Here is a 13,231-nt window from a genome sequence, read left to right as displayed (position 1 = left end):
CACTACCAGTTCTAGGCCAGCCTGGGTTGCTGAGTGACAAGACACCCTGTCTCGAATTCCCTCCCAAAAGCTGGTTGAAACGTTCCCCAAGAAAGGGGAATACGTACCCCTCTTTTCTGGGTTGGTCCGGTTGGCAGAGGTCGCTCCTCCAAAGACGTAGTGAATAGAGAGAGCAGGCCAACCCTGGGGGCTGGTTGAGCACAGCTGAACCTGTCCTGTCCACCACACACTCAAACTCCAGTCCTTTGAAGCGGCACCTTTTGTTAGCTTTAAGGCCGGGTTCTGGGGCTGCTTCTAGGTCAGTGACCTCTTTGGTTCAAGTTTCTAAGAACGTCCGTTTTGCAGAATCAGAACAGTTCTAGGTGCTGGAAGTCGATATATTCGGATGCCAGCGCGGTCATTTTCGTGAGGGCCCTCTTCTAGGTTCTTCGTATCCTCGCCTGGCAGACACACGCACACAAATATCTATGGGGCTAGAGAGATAGCTCAGCAGTTAATGGTATTGGGCTGCTCTTCCAGAGGGCCCGGTTTCAATTCCCATTACCCACATGGCGACTCGCAACAGTAACTCCAGTTCTAAGGTATCTGACGCCCTCTTCTGGGCACTGTGCACATGTGATACACGGATATATACACACACAGGCAAAACACTTAACAAATCTCTCAAGTGTTGTTGTTGTTGTTGTTGTTGTTGTTGTTGTTGTTGTTGTTGTTTGAGACAGGGCTTCCCTACATAGCCTTGGCCATCCTGGAACTCTCTCTCGAGACCAGGCTGTTCCGGAACTCAGAGATGTGCCTGGCTCTGCCTCCCAAGTACTGGGATGAAAGAAAGAAAATAAGGAAATGGGGGGGGGGAGAAAGAAAGAAGGAAAGAAGGAAGGAAGGAAGGAAGGAAGAAGGAAGGAAGGAAGGAAGGAAGGAAGGAAGGGAGAGAAAGTCGTTCCGTATGCACGGACGGCTTTGCCTGCATATAGGATTGTGATGGGAAGAGCAACCACTACTCCATCTGAGCCGTCTTTCCAGCTCCAGGATACTTTCAAAAGTTTGAGTTCAGTACCAATCTCAATTAACCTGGGATGTTGAAGTTTCAAGTCTTTTGTAGAGAATCACACCCCAGTTCTCTTGACATGCTCGTTTCAGGTTTGAAGCACTGGTCCCATGTTTTTGTTTTTCACTCTGATAGCAAGTAAATCAAGTGGGTGCAGGAAGAAACCTTGGCATGCACGAATCCCCGAGTGTGTGATCCCTAGAATGGACGATGGCATACACTTTGGATCAGAAGTTTAGGGTCGCCTTAGGTTACCGGCTGCATAGTGCAATCGAAACTTTGGAGTCATCTCAGGTTCCAGGCTTCGCAGTGCGCTCGCTCGAGGTCACCCTGTCCGGGTCTGGGTCTCTTGCCCGGCAAAAAAAAACCCCAAAACCAAAAAGCAATAAAAACCGAGACAGTGAACGCGAGAGCCAGAGAGGAGAGGCTTGTGGGCGTGGCGTATGCAGATTAGCGGCGCGCAGTGGCTGCCGGTTCCCGGGAACCCAAACGGCCATATCACGGGTGGAGTGTCCCGCGTGACAGGCAGGCGTGTGATTTCCGTGAGGCGGAAGCATCGCGGCACAGGGATGGGTGGCGTGAGGCCGCGGCCGTGGCGCGGAGCGGGAACCGTGCGTTTAATAGGAGTGCGTGTGGGTGGAGGGCGTGCTGGCTGGGCGAGCAACTCATACTTACCTGGCAGGGGAGATACCATGATCACGAAGGTGGTTTTCCCAGGGCGAGGCTTATCCATTGCACTCCGGATGTGCTGACCCCTGCGATTTCCCCAAATGCGGGAAACTCGACTGCATAATTTGTGGTAGTGGGGGACTGCGTTCGCGCTCTCCCCTGGCTTCTTTCTGTTCAAGATAAGGCTTCTTCCTTACCCCTCCTCTACGAGTGTAGGAGTGGTAGGCTTCTGGTAGTTGCTCGCGTTGCGTTCTACGACCTTGGCTTCGCCCGAGAGAAACTTTGTGACAGAATGCTCCACCGACGTCCCGCTGTTTGTAGGGCAATGAACAGGCTGACCAAGTCTCCCAACACCCAGCTGCACCCCTCTCTCCCTCCCTCCACGGCGCCCGGTTTGGGTTTTCGTTCTGAATTCCTTCACTGGGAAGGACTATGATGTCCCGGGAAGTTGTAAGCCAGGTAAACCTTTACTCCCCAAGTTGCTTTTCCTTGTGCTGTTTCCAACAGAAACCTATCTAGACCGTACTGGGAATCAGGATCGCCAGGGCACAAAGGGAAACAACGCGTCAGTGTGTGCCTGTGTACCGCATTTGTAGAGGCCCACAGGGGCCAGGAAGAGAATAGGTTCATGGATTCCCAGGAATTTGAGATACACACCGGTACAGCCACCGTGTAGGTGTTGGGAATCAAACCCAGGTCCTTGGCAAAGAGCAGCCCAGTGCTTCCCCCCCCGCCCCCCCCGGAGCTGGGGACCGAACCCAGGGCCTTGCGCTCGCTAGGCAAGTGCTCTACCGCTGAGTTAAATCCCCAACCCCTAATGACTGAGTCACAACACCAGTCAGTACCTTCATGTCTTACTTGTTTGGTCTGGGTGGGTTTGATTGATTGGTTTGGGGTATTTTTGTTTGTTTGTTTGTTTGTTTGGCTGGTTGATTTCGTTTGTCCAGCCCCGGCGGGGTTCAGAACCCGAAGGAGGATGTGTACGCAATCAGCAAAAGAAGACTTGGACCAAGGAGTACAGTTCACACACTCTGGCACTGAGAGGACTAACTCAGTTAGTTTCTCACCTTTATTTACACATCCTTCCCCCCCACCCCCAACAGCTGAAAAGGTTTTACATTCATTTTCTCACGTACAGTCTCTTTTTAAGAACTCCCTGCGTTTAACAATAATGGGCACACTGCTAGCATCTCCCCACATCCTAATGAGGGGATCTAATTCCTCTAATGCCCAGGGTTTCTTGACCAAATCGTAACCGGAGTCAGTTACTCACCCTTGCTTGACTCACCTTTGAATGTTCCTATTGAGGCTTGGAGCCAGCGATCCAGCAAGACCTTTCCAACTTTTTGATTATCGCATACCTGTTGTTTGGAGAGCAGGTCAGTGGGCAAATTGTTGACAGAACCAAATTCCCATCAGGAGAGAGCATCTGGACACTAGCTGATGTAAACACATCAGGCCTTCTCCCCCTCCTCCCTCCCCCTCCCCCTCCCCTCCCCTCCCCTCCCTCTTCTTTACAAGCAGCGGAGTACTGATCTGTCTGCCCCATTCCCACAATCCTCAGAGACAAGTAAGAATGCATTACTCACTGCCTGAGCTTTCTTTTTCTGATTCTGCCGAAATGTCTGTCACAGACAAAGCGAAAGTAAGAACTGCCAACAGCAAAGCCAAAAATTCAAACGCAAGGCAAAAATGAACCAAGCATTCCCTCAGAAAGGTCAGGAGATTCTGCCAGAATATCCCCCACAGGTCCTTGCCACGTGAGGACCCAACTCCTCAGGCCTTGCCGTAAGGAGAGCCAGCTGCATGCATTACGCGTGGGCACCTTTCCTGGCAGAACCTTTCCTAGTCACCGCCGGGTTTGGTTTGGTTTGGTGGCCGGGACCTAAATACGTAGACCAGGTGTCTCAGTCAAGGTTTCTATTACTGTGACGAAACACCATGACCAAAGCAACTCCGGGAGGAGAGGGCTTACTCAGCTTCTGCTTCCGCACTGAAGGACTGCTGGGTACTGGCTTGCTCCTCATTCTTGCCTCGCTCAACCTACTTCCTTATAGAACCCAGGACTGCCAGTCCAGGAGTGGCCCCACCCACTCCCATCAAGCACTCAATAGGAAAATGCCTTACAGCCAGATCTTACGGAGGCATTGTACCAACTGAAGTTCCCTCCTCTCCAGTGACTCTAGCTTGGCTCAAGGTAACATCAATCTAGCCAGCACACCAGGCCATCCTTGAACTCCTGTACCACCTGAGTGCTGTTGGCATTAAAGCGAGCTAGCTTTATGTCAACTCGACACAAGTTAGTATCATCTGAGGAGGGAACCTCAGTGGAGAAACTGCCTCTATAAGGTAGGAAAGCCTGTCGGACAATTTTCTGAATCAGTGGCAGGTGGGAGAAGGCTCAGCCCATTGTGGGCGGGGCCACCCTGGGCTGGCGGTCCTGGGTGCTATAGGAAAGGAGGCTGGCTGCTGAGCAAGCCAGGAGCAGCGATGAAGCCAGTACAGCAGTAAACGGCGTCCCTCCACGGCATCCCTCCACGACTGCCACGGCGTCCCTTCACGGGCCCACGGCCTCCCTCCACGGCGTCCACCGCGTCCGCGGCCTCCACGGCCTCCACTGCCTCCACTTCAGTTTCTGCCTCCTCAGGTTTCTACCTTGATTCCTGCTCTGACTTCCTTCAGTGATGGACAGGGAGGTGAAACTGAAGGCTCTGAAATAAACCCTTTCCTCCCCAAGTTGCTTTTTTTTTTTTTAAAGATTTATTTATTTATTTTGTATATGAGTACACTGTAGCTGTCTTCAGACACACCAGAAGGGGACATTAGATCCCATTACGGATGGTTGTGAGCCACCATGTGGTTGCTGGGAATTGAACTCAGGACCTCTGGAAGAGCAGTCGGTGCTCTTAACCGCTGAGCCATCTCTCCAGCCCCCCCAAGTTGCTTTTGAAACCAGGAATTTATTTGGTTGGCTGGTCGGTCGGTCGGTCAGTCGGTTTGGTTTTTCCAGACAGGGTTTCTCTGTGTAGCCATGGCTGTCCTAGAACACACTCTGTAGACCAGGTAGACCAGGGGATCCGTTTACGTCTGGTTGTGGTTGTGGTTGTGGTTGTGGTTGTTGTTGTTTTGTTTTGTTTTGTTTTGTTTTGTTTTCTGGAGCTGAGAACTGAATCCAGGACCTTACGCTTGCTAGGCAAGTGCTCTACCACTGAGCTAAATTGCCAACCGCCGCCGCCGCCGCCGCCGCCGCCGCCGCCGCCGCCGTTTCCATCTGTTGCACGATATTTGGTCACACTGTGATCCCTGAGATTGTGCTGTTTACTGGAAAAACCTGTTTCTAGTTGTGGTGTGGCTCGCCTTAGTACACACCTTTAATCCCAAACAACGAAAGTAAAGTTAGTTTGTAGAAGGAAGCACCCATGTTTAAAAGTGATGTCTAACTGAGAGGCACTCAAAGTGACGAATCAAAGACTTGACAAAATAGGATATGCCCGACTCTCACGAGGACAGGGAGAAAAGAGAGACCAGCACAGAGGAAAGAGGGCAGGTTTTGTTTTTTTGTTTTGTTTTTGGTTCTTTTTTTCGGAGCTGGGGACCGAACCCAGGGCCTTGCGCTTCCTAGGCTAGCGCTCTACCACTGAGCTAAATCCCCAACCCCAAGAGGGCAGTTTTATTGGGACAGCTGTACAGCGACAGGTTGCAGAGAGAGAATGAGGAGGAGCCAGAAGCTTAGAACATATTGCCAAAGTTAGGGTGAGGCAATTCAGGCAGAGCAATTCAGGCAGCAGCTGAAAGAAGACAGTTGGAATCAGTCAGCATGGAGAGGAGTTTGAGCCAGAACAGCTGAGCTGACCAGCCAGCCAGAGATCAGAGCTCTACAGTGGGTGAGCTGATTCAGCACAAGTCTCAGAGGCTGAAAACATTCTAGGCCCAGATAAGATTGTACGAAGGTTAGAAGCTTCCAGGGCTAGGTCTAGGTTAGCAGACAGAGGCAGTGAGCCTCCGAGACGACAATTACATCAGGCCAAAGGAAAGATCCTTTTACTGCATATACCTGCTCCTCTTTCCATTGCTGTGAAGAGACACCACGACCAAGGCAAGTCTTATAAAGGACAACATTTAATTGGGGCTGGCTCACATATACCATTATGGAGGTTCCGTCCATAATCATCAAGGTGGGAGGATGGCAGCTTCCAGGCAGCATGCATGCCACAGCTACTCCAACAAGGCCACACCTCCTAATAGTGCCACTCCCTGGGCCAAGTGTATTTAAACCACCACACCCCACCAAGAAGGTTCAGGGAACTCGCAAGAGGGCCAGTCTTCTGTAAGAACTGTGAGGGTGGAAGGAGAACTGTGAGATGCTGCCTTCTGGATAGGATGCGGCTGTCCCACACAGAACCTCACAGAACCTGCACAAAGGGACTGAAGTGATGGCTCAGTGGCTATGAGCACTCGATGCTCTTCCAGGGGATCTGGGTTCGACTCCCAGCACCCACATAGCAGCTCACGAAGCTCTGTAACTCCAGTTCCAGGATGTCTGATGCCTTCTTCTGGCCTCTGTGGGCACTGTGCAGGCATACATGCAAAATACCCATGCGTGCATTCTGTACATTTTAAAGGAAAAAAAGAGAAAGGAAAAAAGAGAAAGAAAGGGATTTAGCTCAGTGGCAGAGCGTTTGCCTAGCAAGCGCAAGGCCCTGGGTTCGGTCCTCAGCTCTGAAAGAGGGAGGGGGGAGGGAGGGAGGGAGGGAGGGAGGGAGGGAGGAAGGAAGGAAGGAAGGAAGGAAGGAAGGAAGGAAGGAAAAGAGGAGAGGAGAGAAAGTGAGCTTTCTGTGCCCAAGGAGAAGGCTCAGTGGATGAAGCACTTCCCACACAAGTGTGAACCAGAGTCTGCATTCCTAGCACTTATCAAAAATCTAGGCAGTGAATGAAGGGTGCCCTGTCGGATCTGTTCCGGTTTCTGCTGGTGACCAGCAATATTAAAGGATGTTCCACCTGAATCTGTCTTAAGGCTTCTATTACTGTGAAGAGACACCATGACCCATGGGCAACGCTCATGACGGAAAACATTTAGTTGGGGCTGGCTCACAGTTTCAGAGGTTAAAAGTAAATAATGAAAATAAGTAATAAAAACGAAATTATTACTTTTTAAAAAATGTTTTAAAAGGGTTGGGGATTTAGCTCAGTGGTAGAGCGCTTGCCTAGCAAGCGCAAGGCCCTGGGTTCGGTCCCCAGCTCCGAAAAAAAAAAAAAAGAAAAGAAAAGAAAAATGTTTTAAAAGGGGCCGGAGATTAAGAACAGTGGTTAAGAGCAGAGGTCCTGAGTTCAATTTCCAGTAACCACATGGTGGCTCACAACCATCTGTAATGGGATCCGAGGACCTCTTCTGGTGTGTGTCTAAGACAGCACTGGTATACATTAAATAAATAAATAAATAAATAAATAAATAAATAAATAAATAAATAAATAAATAAATGTTTAAAAATATTTTAAAAAGGATCTCGTGTGTATGGATATTTTGCCTGCCTGTAGGAATGTATGTATGTACGTACGTACTATGGTCTTCGCACCACATGTATGCAGTGCCTGTGAGCGCTAGAAGAGCGTGTTGGGAGTTGCCATGTGGGTGCTGGGAATCAAACCCAGCTTAGCTGGAAGAGCAGCTAGTAGTACTCTTAGCCATGAAATTGTCTCTGGTACCTGCCAACATCTCTAACTTCTATGCCTCTTCCTGAGCCGCTGCCACACCTTGCCCTGGCCAAGCCACTGTAAAGCACGTTGCCACTAGTGACACCTACCAAGGTAGTAAAAGTGTATCCATGGCGCCTTTGGGGGCACTGAACACCTGCTGTCCCTCACTACATCAGAAAGGAGATGTCTGTTCTTGGCCGGACTTCAGAAGCCAGGGGAGAGCGCGAACGCAGTCCCCCACTACCACAAATTATGCAGTCGAGTTTCCCGCATTTGGGGAAATCGCAGGGGTCAGCACATCCGGAGTGCAATGGATAAGCCTCGCCCTGGGAAAACCACCTTCGTGATCATGGTATCTCCCCTGCCAGGTAAGTATGAGTTCTGGCAGCCGCGTGCACATTTTCCCTCACCGCACACTCACTTTGAACATGCGGTCACCACGTCCGCGCGTCCGCCTCGACATCACGCCCTCCAGACCCGTCGCCGTCTTATCGTCCCTCACGGAAATCACACACACCTCACACGACTATGTATGCCAGACACAGCCCGCCTGGATCCACGCGACCGGCAGTCTCTGCGCGAACGTCATCTGCATACGCCCCGCCCTCGCATCCCTGACATCCCAGGCCCTAAAGCCCTGCTGCCCGCCTCCGGTACTCCGCCCAGTGTGCACTCCGCGGACAGAGCCGGATGACCACCCACTAGACACCATCCGTGGGAACCGTGTCCGGATCGCGTTTGCGTCCAACGTCCAGAAACACGACACGCCCGGGTATCCATTCAGTGTTGACGCTAGCCTGTATTTCCAGCACAATCCAGCACAATCCAGCACAAGGAGAACCAAGGGTTCAAAGCCACGCTCGGGCCAGGTAGAGACTGTGAGGCCAGCTTGGGCTACAATGCGGCCATATCTCAAGGAAAAAAAAAATTCACGCGAGGGACAGATGGCTTAGCACGTTCAAGTGCTTGCTACAGAGGCAGAGAGGCCAAGGGGACGGTAGATCTCAGTGAGTTCCAGGACAGCCAGGGCTATTACACAGAGAAACCCTATCTCCAAAAACCAAGAAACGGGGGCCGGGGGTGGGGGTGGGGGAGACAGAGACAGAGAGAGACAGAGAGGAGCGAGAGAGACAGAGAGACAGAGACAGAGACAGAGACAGAGAGACACACAGAGACCGAGAGAGACAGAGACAGAGAAGAGAAGAGAAAAAGAAAAGCAAACTTTTAACAAAATTCTCACTAGAGTCTGACAAAGGATGGATAGGCCCCCTTCCTTTGCTTTGCCAGGAAGGTTGAACACACAGCTTACATCTTGAGGGGAATGAGGAGCTCGCGTGCTCTTCTTGGAACGCCAGGCATGGTATGCTTTCATGGCCTGGTCCTTCTTGCTGACACAGGCTCTTCCCATATCTTCCAGAAGTTTTTGTACTTACTTATCCCAGACCCTTTCCTCTAAAGCTTGAGAATTGCTTTTAGGCCATAAATCCCATTCTTATGGGATAGGGCACCTGTGGCTCCTATTGGAGACGTGCTTATTTCCGGTTCTGGGTCCCTTAGGTAGGTTATCTGGGTCCCTTTGGTGGGACACCATCCGTTATCTCCCCTCTCTGTATTTTGTCCGTCCTTTGGTACACCAATCTATCCATGTCTGTCAATCTATGTCTGTGTTTTTTGTTTCATTGGTTGAACATTGTTCTGTGTTTCATGTTCAAAAGAAAAAATTATTAAAACTTTATCTGCTGGTTGTTCATCCCTTGATCTAGTCTAAATTCATTTCAAAAAAGAATCAATAAATTAAAAAAAAGAATAAATAAATAAAAAGCAGTCTCAGTTGGCCTTTGGAGCCCTGAACCTGTAGTCAGGAGTCTAGTTCAGCTGGAAAAGCCCCCAAGGGGCTGAGTGCCTTCACAAGCCGATCTTAAAGAAGCCAGAAGCTTCCTAGCTTCTATGGTAATGGATTTGATGATTAGAAAAATCTCTGACTGTGATTATTGGGTTTAGTATATGACAAGGTGCTCCCCCTGAAATTACAGCTAAAAAAAGTAAGAAAATTGTGTTTGGTCTGTTTAGACATAGAGATGCAGCTCCCAGGCAGGGTCAAGTAAGGACTTGTGCAAGTAGGGACTGGAATGCTGCCCTTGAGAAGAAAATGTTTTTCTCATTTGGCCTTAAACTATGTTCTGCTGTGTCCTGTTTCTGTGGAAGTGGTTCACATGCTCTCTTGGTAATGGCAAGTATATTTTGATAATAATAAGAGGGGTGAGGGGCTGGAGAGATGACTCAGCGGTTAAGAGCACTGACTGCTCTTCCAGAGGTCCTGAGTTCAAATCCCAGCAACCACATGGTGGCTCACAACCATCTGTAATGGAATCCAATGCCCTCTTCTGGAATGTCTGAAGACAGCAACTGTGTACTCAAATACATAAAATAAATATTTAAAAAACAGAGTTGTCTTATGAAAAAAAAAGAGGGGTGATTTGTTAGGTGAATATTTTGAGAAGAAGCCTTTGTTTATCATATTTCTTTGTTTAGTCTTGCATCAGTTGCTCCTGGTATCGTGGGAATAATGATCTTATAGTATCTTGCTAAAGAGGAAATTGAGGTAATGCACATTCATATCTGCATAAGGATTAATAAAGCTTGCAACTGTGCAGTTGCTTCTGCCTTTGCTCTACAACCCCTGTTTGTTTGCAACCATACCTAGGGCCCCCAGCGCACTAGACTTTGACTTTGGTCTAAATATATAAGATGTGCGTAGCACTTAATTTTTGTTTCTGATTTGTTTTAAATGTATAAATGTGCTCTACATGTCTTGGTTATAGATTACTGGCTTTAAAGTTATTGGATATGATTAAAAATTGGTAACAGAAAGTTGGGTAAGAACTGGTAAGTGGGTTAGAGTCATCCAGAACAACATGTGGCATGAGCCAACCCAGGGAAACAGGTCTCTAAAGATACCACTAACTTGGGTGATATCTTGTGTAGTTCTTATCTTAGAAACCAAACGTAGAAAATGACAACGCCTGCACCGTACTGAGAACTGAGCATAGGCCTGCGAGGTTTAAGAGAAAACACATACTCAGGTCATTCGTGTTATGAGAATTCCAAAGCTTTGCTGAGGTTCACAGAATATATACCCCAAGCCCACAAGTGAAAGCACAATGGAGAAACAAGTTTACACTCTCAGAAGGAAAACAGAAACTGAAACCAAAAGCTGACATCAAAGATATTAACGCCCAGATGTTATCCCCCATGGCCAAACAGAATGGCCAGGATGTTCCTTGGAAAGGACAAAGGCTTTCACATGCATCAGCAAGGCTCAGCAGGGGGTAAACACTGTGGAACCCAGGAGGGTCCGACAAGTCCCCCTTTATTAATTTTTAAAGTAGTGCCCGTGGGCTGGAGAGATGGCTCAGTGGTTAAGAGCACTGACTGCTCATCCCGAGATCCTGAGTTCAATTCCCAGCAACCACATGGTGGCTCACAACCATCTGTAAAGAGATCTGATGCCGTCTTCTGCTGTGTCTGAAGACAGCGACAGTATGCTTACATATAATAAATAAATAAATCTTTAAAAAAAAAACAACCTTAAAGTAGTGCCTGTTTTAGGACACTTTGGAAAACCAACCCCTTGCCCATCTCTGGGAAACTTTGCCAGTTTGAAAGCCCTGTCTTAGGAGGCATTGGCCCCAAAGAGTTGCCGGTCTTTGGCTAACTACTTCTCGTAAAGGCTGAGCCAGATTTGGGCAGAGGGCTTGTCTCCTGCCAAGGAGAGCAAGCCTACTTAGTCACTGTCCAGGACTGGGAGTGCTGTCTGTGCATGTGAAAAGAGGCAAAAGGCCAACTACTGTAGCACTGACAGCCATAACACCAAGGGCCATAAGAGATCAAGTTGTTTCTGTAAAAGCACCGACTGTTGTTTTAAATTTAGAATTCTCAATTGTCAGCAACTTTTTCTGAAAGTTTATCCACTGTGCTTGCCTAAACCTCACATTAGGGGAGGGCAATCCCAGACACTGCAGTTGCAGGGGCAATGGCTGCTACAATAGCAGTGATGATGCCAAAGTCTCTCTCATGACGGTTCAGGATGAGCTGGCCTTCTCCTGAAGGACCAGCAGGCAACAGAACCATGTCTGAGATCCGCACAGCCAGGGCAGAGTTCCCTGGTCCTCAGCAGCTTCACGAAGATGTCGTTCCTGTCAAGAATAGTTAAGGCTATTTCTAGCATTAGCACATTCAGGTAACACAAAGATCATCAATCCATTGTTCCAAAAGCATAAATCTTTTGGTTCTTTTTTTTTTTTTTTTTCGGAGCTGGGGACCGAACCCAGGGCCTTGCGCTTCCTAGGTAAGCGCTCTACCACTGAGCTAAATCCCCAGCCCCGCATAAATCTTCTTGAATACTCAAATATTAACACTTTTTGCTAAATGAGTAACAAAAGTAACTGTCTTAACTTCTTGGGTCAAAGCAATAGTGTTATTTTTTTTCCCTTTTCTTTTTTTCGGAGCTGGGGACCGAACCCAGGGCCTTGCGCTTGCTAGGCAAGTGTTCTACCGCTGAGCTAAATCCCCAACCCCAGCAATATTAACTAAATAGCTATACCACTATACTAGCAATAATCAAATCCACTATCCTATTGCTTCTGTTTAAAGCCTGACTCACTTCTTCCAATATTTGTAAGCCTTTTGCAGAATATCAAGGTCCTATAATACTCACAATCAATAAAGCAAAAGCTGGTATATGCCAGATTTCAATACAGTAACAAAATTAGAAAGTGTACAATCAATATAACTTACATTAAATATTGTAGAAGAAACAAAAGTAGTTTTAACATGATCAATAAATAAAAGATTAGGGGCTGGAGAGATGGCTCAGCGGTTAAAAGCACCCGACTACTCTTCCAGAGGTCCTGAGTTTAATTCCCAGCGACCACATGGTGGCTCACAACCATCTGTAAAGAGATCCGATGTCGGGGTTGGGGATTTAGCTCAGTGGTAGAGCGCTCGGTCCCCAGCTCCGAAAAAAAGAACCAAAAAAAAAAAAAAAAAAAAAAAAAAGAGAGAGAGAGAGAGAGAGAGATCCGATGCCCTCTTCTGGTGTGTCTGTTTTTTTTTTTTTTTTTTTTTTTGGTTTTTTTTTTTTTTTTTTTTTTTTTCTGGAGCTGGGGACCGAACCCAGGGCCTTGCGCTTCCTAGGCAAGCGCTCTACCACTGAGCTAAATCCCCAACCTCTTCTGGTGTGTCTGAAGACAGCTACAGTGTACTTATATATAATAAATAAATAAATCTTTAAAAATATAAAAGATTAGGAGTTTTTTTTTTTATGCTTTTTTTTTTTTTTGGTTCTTTTTTTCGGAGCTGGGGACCGAACCCAGGGCCTTGCGCTTCCTAGGCAAGCGCTCTACCACTGAGCTAAATCCCCAATCCCAAGATTAGGAGTTTTAACACATGTATTAACATTTGTTCAAAATGTAGAACCTGTATCAATTTTTTTTTACTACAAATGTAACTTCATACACAACAATTGTGAGTTTTTAAACGTCTCTGAAAATGTCCAGAACCAATCTTCCAAATGAAAACTGTTATTTCCAATATTGGATTGACCAGTCTATGACTGAGTCAGAATAACTTGTCACATTAAAGGAAAGAGAAGAATCATAACTTCGGTTTGATTTTCTGAAGGCATTTTCCACAGTCTCCATGTTCTCTGTCCCACAAGTTCTAAAAGCTTGAAGCAAGGCAGCTTGTCCAATCTGGGATATAGGCAAGCAAAGATGGGTCAGGAACATACATCCAAAACAGCTTTCCAGTCACCACTGT

General features: G+C 47.7%; 2 long non-coding RNA genes and 2 other non-coding genes across 5 annotated transcripts; 1 reads left to right on the top strand and 3 right to left on the bottom strand.

Moving 5' to 3' along the window:
* The first annotated feature begins 1,715 nt into the window (after window positions 1-1,715).
* Window positions 1,716-1,879, top strand: LOC120093346 (U1 spliceosomal RNA). The gene has a single exon (XR_015623551.1). It is a non-coding gene; the product is annotated as a U1 spliceosomal RNA (small nuclear RNA).
* Window positions 1,756-3,757, bottom strand: LOC148005246 (uncharacterized). Of its 2 annotated transcripts, XR_015623035.1 has the most exons (3): window positions 3,307-3,392; window positions 3,006-3,078; window positions 1,756-2,028 (listed from the first exon to the last, which is right to left on the bottom strand). It is a non-coding gene; the product is annotated as an uncharacterized LOC148005246 (long non-coding RNA). The 2 variants fall into 2 exon arrangements; XR_015623034.1 differs by lacking the exon at window positions 1,756-2,028 and having other exon boundaries at window positions 2,874-3,078; window positions 3,307-3,757.
* Window positions 3,758-5,818: 2,061 nt separating this feature from the next.
* On the bottom strand, window positions 5,819-7,971 carry LOC148005245 (uncharacterized). The gene is made up of 2 exons (XR_015623033.1): window positions 7,833-7,971; window positions 5,819-6,324 (listed from the first exon to the last, which is right to left on the bottom strand). It is a non-coding gene; the product is annotated as an uncharacterized LOC148005245 (long non-coding RNA).
* Window positions 7,624-7,787, bottom strand: LOC120093313 (U1 spliceosomal RNA). The gene has a single exon (XR_015623547.1). It is a non-coding gene; the product is annotated as a U1 spliceosomal RNA (small nuclear RNA).
* Window positions 7,972-13,231: the final 5,260 nt, after the last annotated feature.

The sequence above is a fragment of the Rattus norvegicus genome, chromosome 6 (assembly GCF_021556685.1).
Source record: "Rattus norvegicus strain SHRSP/BbbUtx chromosome 6, alternate assembly SHRSP_T2T, whole genome shotgun sequence".
NCBI classification, from domain to species: domain Eukaryota; kingdom Metazoa; phylum Chordata; class Mammalia; order Rodentia; family Muridae; genus Rattus; species Rattus norvegicus.
Note: the sequence above shows the minus strand (reverse complement) of the source record. Positions and strands in the feature narration are given on the sequence as shown.